At 52.8% G+C, this 8,437-nt stretch overlaps 1 long non-coding RNA gene across 1 annotated transcript; it reads left to right on the top strand.

The window, feature by feature from the left end:
- The first annotated feature begins 6,120 nt into the window (after positions 1 to 6,120).
- Positions 6,121 to 8,354, top strand: LOC309445859. The gene is made up of 2 exons (XR_014185369.1): positions 6,121 to 6,253; positions 7,414 to 8,354. It is a non-coding gene; the product is annotated as an uncharacterized lncRNA (long non-coding RNA).
- The last annotated feature ends 83 nt before the right edge of the window (positions 8,355 to 8,437 follow it).

The following is an 8,437-nucleotide window of genomic DNA, read 5'->3' as shown; positions in this document are numbered from 1 at the left end:
CCTTGAAGCTGTGGGATGTGAAAAACAAGCTTGACCTGGGAATAAAACAAAAATACAGCTGCTGTCACGGCAACTGTCTCCAAATGCACGAAGAGACCAATTATTTCCATTAATCAACTTAGAAATAGGCTGCAGAAGAGGCTTAAGCTGCAGCCGAGGCTGGGTGCTGAGGGAAGGGAGGAGCAGAGAGCTCCATCAGACCTGGTTACCAAGGCAAACAGTGATTCCTCTCGCGGTGGAGGGTTTGGGAGCAGCCGCTCAGCACCCATGCCCCGTGGGGACTGGCAGAGGGGTGCTGATGCCCCAGCCGTGGGGGTGCAGGCTGGCAGTGCTGAGTGGCCAGAGCTGGGCACTGGGCTGCGCTCCCGGCGGACAGATGGACGGATGGACAGGCGGCTCTCTCCTGCCATCGCCCACACATCCTGACAATAATGAGATGCTGAGCAATCCCCTCCTGCCTCCCCCGCTCCTGCCCAAGCCTCCCCTGGGGACCGCAGCAGCGCACGTGAGGGCTCACCCTACATGCCAAGGGGCAGCCAGGATTTTGAAATCTGGCTGGAGCATCTCTGACGTCAGCTGGGAGCCAGGCGGTGGCCCAGGGGACGTGGGGCAGCAGGACATGACTTGGCACAGCAAAAGCCTGATGGAATCACCCATGTGCCATGCCCAACCTTGACACCTCTTATCTGTCAATGTGTGGTGAGGCTTTTCCGCACTATTCTCACTGGGAAAGAAGCTGCTGAGCACATGAGATGAACACGTGCCCTGGTAGGAGATCAGGCTGCTGCCCTGGTCCTGCCTGTTTACTCACCCACCTGGGAAAGTCAGGGCCCACCAGTTTGGAGCCCATCCATTCTGGCCAGTAAGACCTACCACCACCACATTTTGGAGAACACAGACCCAGCAGGAAAGCAGGGGAGCCTTACCAACACTGTTAAATTTGTAGCTGCTACCAGACCAGGCTCCCAACAGTACATCTGCAGCTTTAGTTCGGCTTCTGACCGCAGATCTAAGCTCTAGTGCATGGGGGTCATGAGCCATAGCAAGGCCTTGAAGGCACGAGCACAGGTCTAAAAATACTCTCTAACCACGATAACACCGTTACAGAACCCTCCTTCTTTGATGTGCAACCCCTCATGCATGTTCCCAGACAAGAGCTAGTGGAAAATTTGCTGCAATTCCAGCTGGAAGTTGTCAGGCAGTTGGTGGAAACCCCCTGACCTCAAGTGCTGGCTTCAGCACTACAGGATTTTTTTCCCTCCGTGCTGGATGTGACTCTCCCAGCAGGAAACCTCACGGCAGACCCCCAGGGAGCACAGAAATCCCCGTGCTCCCAGCTCTGTGCTCTACCAGCCCCCCCTCTGCCATAAACCATCTTACACTGTAAATATTTTAAAAGTGCTGCAGGGCGGGTGAGCATGTTTTGCTGTTGTTATGGATCCGGCCCCAGCAGGCGAGGTCTAATAATAGTCAGTGTACCCTGGAATGAAAGGGCAAGGGGCACAGAACGATGTGGAGAGCTTGAAGGCGTCTGCACAACTTCATGGCCTGGTCCGTGCAGGGTTGCAATGAAGGGATGCGATGCATTGGCAAAAGGAGAGGTTGCATCCCTGGCAGAACTTTGAAATTTCGCCCCAGAAACACAGCAAGGTTTAGCTTGGCTTCCTGGCTTTATGAATCGAGAAGTTACAGAGCATTAGATCCTCCAGTGTGACACCAAGAAGGCAGGAGAGCATGTCCCAGCTGGGCTGCAGGACTGGGGAGCCATCTCCAACCGGGACCCGCAGCTGTTGGTTCCAACTGCCGCTGCCAACAGGAGTGGGGCCGCAGCCGGGCAGCAGCAGCACAGGACGTGAGTCTGTCGGGGCTCGTGCCCCGGGGAGCTGGGTGTCCCTGTCCCTGCCCTCAGGGGCTGACTCTGTGGCCACAGAGGTGGCCGAGGGGCAGGACTTTGCTCCTGGGGTGGCCTGGGGGACAGCACGGCTGGCCGAGCAACTGCTCCTGCTCCTGCCCGGCCCCGAGGAACAGGGAGGTGTCTAAAGAAAATGGTGGAGGGTCTGGGTAACAAGTCTGATGCGGAGTGACTGAGGGACCTGGGGGGTTCAGCCTGGAGAAAACGAGGCTGAGGGGAGACCTCGCTTTCTACAACTACCTGAAAGGAGGTTGTAGCATGGAGGGGGTTGGTCTCTTCTCCCAAGTAACAAGCTATAGGATGAGAGGAAATGGCCTCAACTCGCGCCAGGGCAGGTTTGGTTTGGATATTGGGAACAATTTCTTTCCGGAAAGAGCTGTCGGGCATTGGAACAGGCTGCCCAGGGCCGTGCTGGAGTCACCAGCCCTGGAGGGGTTTACAAGATGCCGTGATGTGCTGCTTGGGGACACGGTTTAGTGACAGACTTAGATTATGCTTGGACTCGATAATCTTCGGGTGCTCTTCCAAACAAAACCATTCTATTCTATGAAAAGCAGGCTGGCATTCAGCCTTAGCTAAGCAGGCCTTCACCTTCGCTGTCCTTAACCTTGGAACCTCCTTCCTTACAGCAGCCCCGCTCTGCTCTGTTGGACACCCTCGGCCCCAAGGATGGCTAAGAAGGAGCCTGAGCAGCCTCATGCCCCAAAGTGCCACAGCTGCCCTCCACAGATCAACAGGACTCACTCTGACCCACAGGCCCTTTGCTCTCACTGCAAAGACAGGTTAGGTGCAGAGGAAAATAGTAAGGAAGGCCCGAGGTAAGCGAGGCAGAGCGGAAAGCAACAAAGCCGACTCAATTCAGCACAGCCTGCTGATAGCCAGCGTCAGTGCCAAGTCCAAAAATAGCCCTTCCTAGCCATAAAGACCTGACCGTTTAACCTACACAAGGGACAGATGCAATATCCTCTGAAGGGTTTCCTTGAAACTCGAGGCCAGGGCTGGGTGTGACTGTGACATCCATCCCATCCCTCGCAGTGACACCCTGGCTCACTCGCAGGGCTTGTGTTTGCTCTGCAAGGCAGGACTTTAACTCTGCACTGGAGTGTAACCCACCCCTACCATTTCCATGTCATTTCTCTGCCACTCTCATATCATTTGCGGTAACTGCTCACAGGCCCTGGGATCTGTGCTGTGGAGAAACGGGCAAGGGGGAAAATGGCAATTAACTGCTGGCTTGCCAGTGGGACTGAAAGGGACACTGAGCTGGTCCAAAAGAAATGCCACAGCTGCTTCTACCAAAGGCAGAAGAAACATTTAACCCTTTCATTCCCTAGTAACCACCTTCTAAAAGGGTACAGTTCAGCCCCGCTGTGAGGAGCCACAGCTCCCCAGAGCAGAACCAGCTGCTCCGGCAGCTGCTGGGTGATGTCCCCGGAAAACGCCAGCGAGCCCAGATGCGGTCCCACCGCAAAACGGCTCTGGGAGCCCAGTCCATGCCAGTAAAGCCAAGGCTATGACAGCTCCAGATTTCTTAGTCCTTGCAAGACACTGGAAAAATAAGAGCGGGCCAAATGGCAGGTTTGGCAGAGTTTATTTCAGCCGGCAGGGGAGCAGAGGTGGCGCGGGGGATGTGTCTGGTGTCTGTGGCAGCTTGCAAGGGCCTTCCTTGCTTGTGGCCAGCTGCCCTGCGACAGGTAGCACTGTGTTCCCATGGTGGAGAGGGGACAGTCTCCCTCCAGCAGCACAGAGAAGCTTTTCAGGAATGTGAAATGGGCAGCAGGTCCCAGTCCCCTGGCTATGGCTTTTGTCACCACGCCATGCATCCTCTGCCCTGTCCCCACGGGCTGGCACGCTGTGCCGAGGGCGCAGGGACCGTTCCTGTTCCCGTCAGCAGCAAGGAGGGCAGGGAGGCAGCAAATGACCCTCTGGGGACAAGTTGAATAATCTCTGAAGCGCCCTGGAAACCCTTGTGTGGTGTATCGTGTGCTGTGCTGCGGGCTTGTTTCTGCAATGCCTTGCAAGAGCTGGCACATCAGCCCCTCCCACTGGCCCACAAGAGTATGAAACACCAAAGATGGGGAGCTGGTGAGTGATGAACCCTCCCTTGTCACCCCTTGCTACCGCTAAATGACTGTCCATGGTGACGCAGTTTCAGGTTGAACTACATGGGCAAGAGGGAAGGTGATTCCTCTCTTGCCCCTGGCAGATGTTAAAATATGTTTCCACTGACTAAAAACCCCCTGAACTGTTTTGCACCTGCCTGGAAAAGTGAAAATGCTCTTTAAAAGTCAGGTTTTTCTACCAAGAACTGAGGGGACCCCATGCCATCATCTCCTCGGTCCAACAGCTGCCCGGAGGCAGAGGCTGCAGTGTCTCTGCCAGCGGGGAGGGATCTGCCTGCAAGGCTTCTGAGAGCCGCCCACCTTCCAAAGCCTGAAGGAACTGCACAAATTTGAAAGCTTTGCTCATAAATCTGCCCCTCTCCAGCTCTTTCCATGCAGAGATGAAGGCAGGAATCTTCCCAGCCGAGGAAAATAAATAAATCACACACGCCACCTCCCGGCCATCGAGCTGGGACCCAAACCTGCCCGTTTCTGCACACTTGGCTCCTGCCCCTGTTCTAAATCCAGATCCCATCCTTTCCCCATGCCATGGGGCGTCCAGTCACTGGGCAGAGCGCTGCTGCAGCTGAGCACACCAAGGGACATCAAGGGAAAATGCTGCATCCCGGGGGCTGGTCAGCTCTTGCTCCCTGGTTTGTGGAGTCCATTCTGCAAACCAGCTCCCGGTGCAAGGGCAGGAGGACACCTGATCATATCAGATCTGGACTGGCCTCACATTACAGCTTGTGGAGATGGACCCTGGCCCTTAGGGAAGCCTCCCAGATCTGGGTGACATCTCTCTGGCAGCTACAGGTCAGCAGGAGCCTCTAAGCTGTGAGGAGCACCTGTTGAGGAATGATGGATGCTCAGTGGGACATTAACCTCGAGTGAATAACAAGCAGTGGGATATTTTTATTTTACATTAGACATCAGCATTTCTAATCAGAACCTCCTTCAAGTATTGACAACACCAGCAGGGCTAGAGGCATTTTTCACAGCGGGCAAAACCGCAGATAAGACAACTATTAATCTCTAATTTCTGCACAGAAAAATAAACTAAGTGCCAAACTGAGTAAACAGGAGCAGAACCCAAGGGCACCAGGTTTCCAGCACAGAGGCAGCTTGTGCTCACCAGCTCTGTGCCCAGGAGCCAAGACACCTGTGATACATCCCCTGAGCTGTTGAGGTCTCTGGACTCAATGCTGGCAATTTAAACCATCAGTTAAAATGAAAAACCAACAGCTGAAGGACTCACCAGGCTGACCTAAGAGCTGGCTCATAGCGGTACTTGCGGGTGAGAGTGGCCGTTCTGAGCTTTTCTTTGTGCTCTGCGCTTGGCACAGACACAAACCTGGAGTGAAGGGATCCAAACATTTCACAAAAGGGCGGATTTTCACGTGTTAAAAGTGCTTACCTCAAAGCCGTCCAGCCCAACCCTTGTTCAGTGACATCCAACAGCCAGTGGAGGCCAGTACTGATCCAAAGACCTGTAACACACTCCCCTGCTCCCGGCGTTCTCCAGCGTGTATCCATGGGGGCCTGATCGTTTCCCATTACAAATTCAGGTTGGATCAGCAGCCCATCCCCCATGCAGCGAGGCAAACTTGGCCTCTGTTCAAAGCTCTTGTGGCATTTTGAGGAGAAAGGAGGGCTTTTTCTGTAAGCGCTTTGCTTTTGTAGGAAGCAGCTGCTACAAGCGACCTTGCAGCTCCTAAAGAACACCAGAAACTCAAAAGGAGAGGCGAATGCCTTGCTTTGCAATGGGGTGGCAGAGCAAGGGCTGGTGAGGCAGCTGGGATGGATCCTTTCTGCTTACCTGCCCTCAGCTGGGTCACCCAAAACAATGGGTCATCCAACACAGTGGGTCACCCGACATATTCCATCACCTAGCATGGGGGGTCACCCTACATGATGGGTCACCCACTCGCCTCACGGGACGGGGTTGATATCTGAGATTTCAGCAGCTCCTGTTAGAGGAACCGGAGCAGAGTTACAGGGACTATTTTTTCATGCTGTAATTTAACTCCACAGAGTAACCTAACCTGGAGGGGGCCATGACTCGAGCCTTGCTGAGCAGCCTTGATCTCACAGCTGTGTTTTCTCCATAGCATTTTGCAGACATATAGAGATGCAATGGAGGTAGAGTCCAGCACCTACACTGACTTTATTTCCTCTGATCGGGCTGGCCGGAGGAACGCTGTCTACGACATCCAGCAAGAGGCAACCACCATCAGCATGCGTAAGCTGACCGGGGACATAGGTAACCTCTCTGTGGAAGGACCAGGTGAGCTGCTGCACACACCAGTAAGCCCAGTTCCTGGTGCTGGAAGGGCAAGGCACGAAATGGCAGCGCAGCCGACTGGTGCGTCCCTGGCAGCATCACAGGTGCTCAGGAGGAACGTCCCATTCCTCGCTGCAATCAGTGCCTTCGTGCTTGGTGGGTGCTCAGCGAGTGGGAGACTCCCTGGGCTGAGGGGCTTTTACAACAAATAGGATGGTCCTGGGGTTCCCTGCACAATCCAGTCGAGGCCTTTTGCTTGGTGGGTTTGTGGAGGCTTGAGTGCTCAAACAAGACATGGACTGACCAAGAGTGAATTACAAATCAGTCACATCTTAGGCTTTATAAAAAACCAAATGTGGGGCAGGTTACAGTTAGCTTTTTCTTTGTTGGCTGTTTTTGGGATTTTTAAAGACAAATCAGCCTTCAAATAGTTCCACAGTGTTTAAAATAACAACAGAAATAATTTTAAATACCACTAGCGATCTCTGAATCTTCCCCCATAGCCCAAACACAGCAGCAGTATCACCGTGCTCAATTCACACTGACCAGCTGACTACAACCAGCATAAATCCGCCATCCAGAGCCCGAGCAAACCAGCCAGACTGATTTCACTAATAAGCCACAAAACATACAGCACCACTGCAGGAGATAAGCTCATTTTTTGCCCTTTCTCTTTTACTCCTCCAAACTACAATCTGTAACTACAAAAAATACTTTAAAACACATTACCCCAATGTGTCCATACTAGCATATGCCCATCCACCTGTCCATAAAAAGCATAAATCAGAGCTTTTCTGAGATAAAAGTAGCCGCCAGATAGCTGCCAGGCTGTTGGGCAGACATTCCTGGAGCACTTGCAAGATGCTGTTACAGGTTGGATGAGGAGAGCACATCCCTGCCCTGAGGCTCCCTCCCAGCATCACCAGGTGTCAAGAAGCCTTTGTACTCCAGGAATGCGAAGGGAGGGAACCCAGTACTCCTAAGCAAAATACGTGGCTGCAGGAAGGTAGCGATAGGTCCTCAGATGGCAATCTGAATACAATCAGCTGTAGCAATTACTCGTCACTTGTGTTCTCAGCAGTGTAACCAACTGTGCTTTCTTCCCGATCCTCCCTCAGCAGAAACCCAAGGAGATGCCGCTTCTTCTGAGAACAACCCTGGAGCAAGTTCAAATGAGCAAGAGGACAGTCCCTCCCCGTGACAGTGTGCAGGGGATGGGATGGGAGGAGGGCCTTGCTGTGAGCCTGGAACAAGAATTTGCTATTGAATCTGCAGATAAAAGCCAATGTGGGACAGCAAGTTGTCTGTCAAATGCCTCTGCTGCAACCATTTTTGTTTAGAGAGCCACGAGATGCTGTGCAAGGACTGGCACCTCCAAAAGACTTCTGCTCCCATCCCTAATGATTTAGAGCAACACTGCCACGGTTGCAGTGATATGAGCCATTCTCAAGATGCCTTAGCTGCAATTTTCCCCTCGGGGAAAAGCCAATTTCAGTAATAATAGACACATCAGACTTTCCTGTCCAAGGTACCTTCCTCCTTCACAAATTTAGACTATTATTTATTCTGTTTCCATAGATTAGAAATTTAGATTATTGGTTTTTCTAAGCCTCACCCTCATCCACATCTTAGACCTGACTTGGCCTCTGGACCGTCCATGTGGCTTCTTGTCAGGGTGGGCAGCGGGGAGGGGACCCGGCCAGTCCCGCTGCCTTCACGTCACCTGTGCTGCTGCCGCTTGGCATCAGGAAAGGACCAAAGCACAGCTCCGTGTGGGCGAGCTCCACCTACAGACCCAGCAGCACCAGCCACAGGCATCTTTTTCTTTGGGCTTTAGGATTTTAAGATATTAAGGGGAGGGGAGAAACATTTTGCTGGTTTGACTGTTGAAATTCAGGCTTAACTTTGCAAGCTGTTAGCCCAGATGATCTCTGGTAGGATCTCACACTGTTCTCTCTTTTAGGAGACATGTTTTGTGGTAAAGATGGTTTGATAAAACTATATAAGCTGTTGGAATAAATAACACAGCCTTCAAGTACTGAAGGTGCTGTTTTCTGTCTGCATGTTTCTTCTCTGTTTTGCCTTGTAGCAGGCTGAGCTGCAGGGCTCAGCTTACCCTGACAGGGGGATGCAGAGCTGTGT

This window comes from Streptopelia decaocto, assembly GCF_964273445.1.
Source record: "Streptopelia decaocto genome assembly, chromosome: 14".
NCBI lineage: Eukaryota > Metazoa > Chordata > Aves > Columbiformes > Columbidae > Streptopelia > Streptopelia decaocto.
This window is presented reverse-complemented; position numbering and strand designations above follow the sequence as displayed.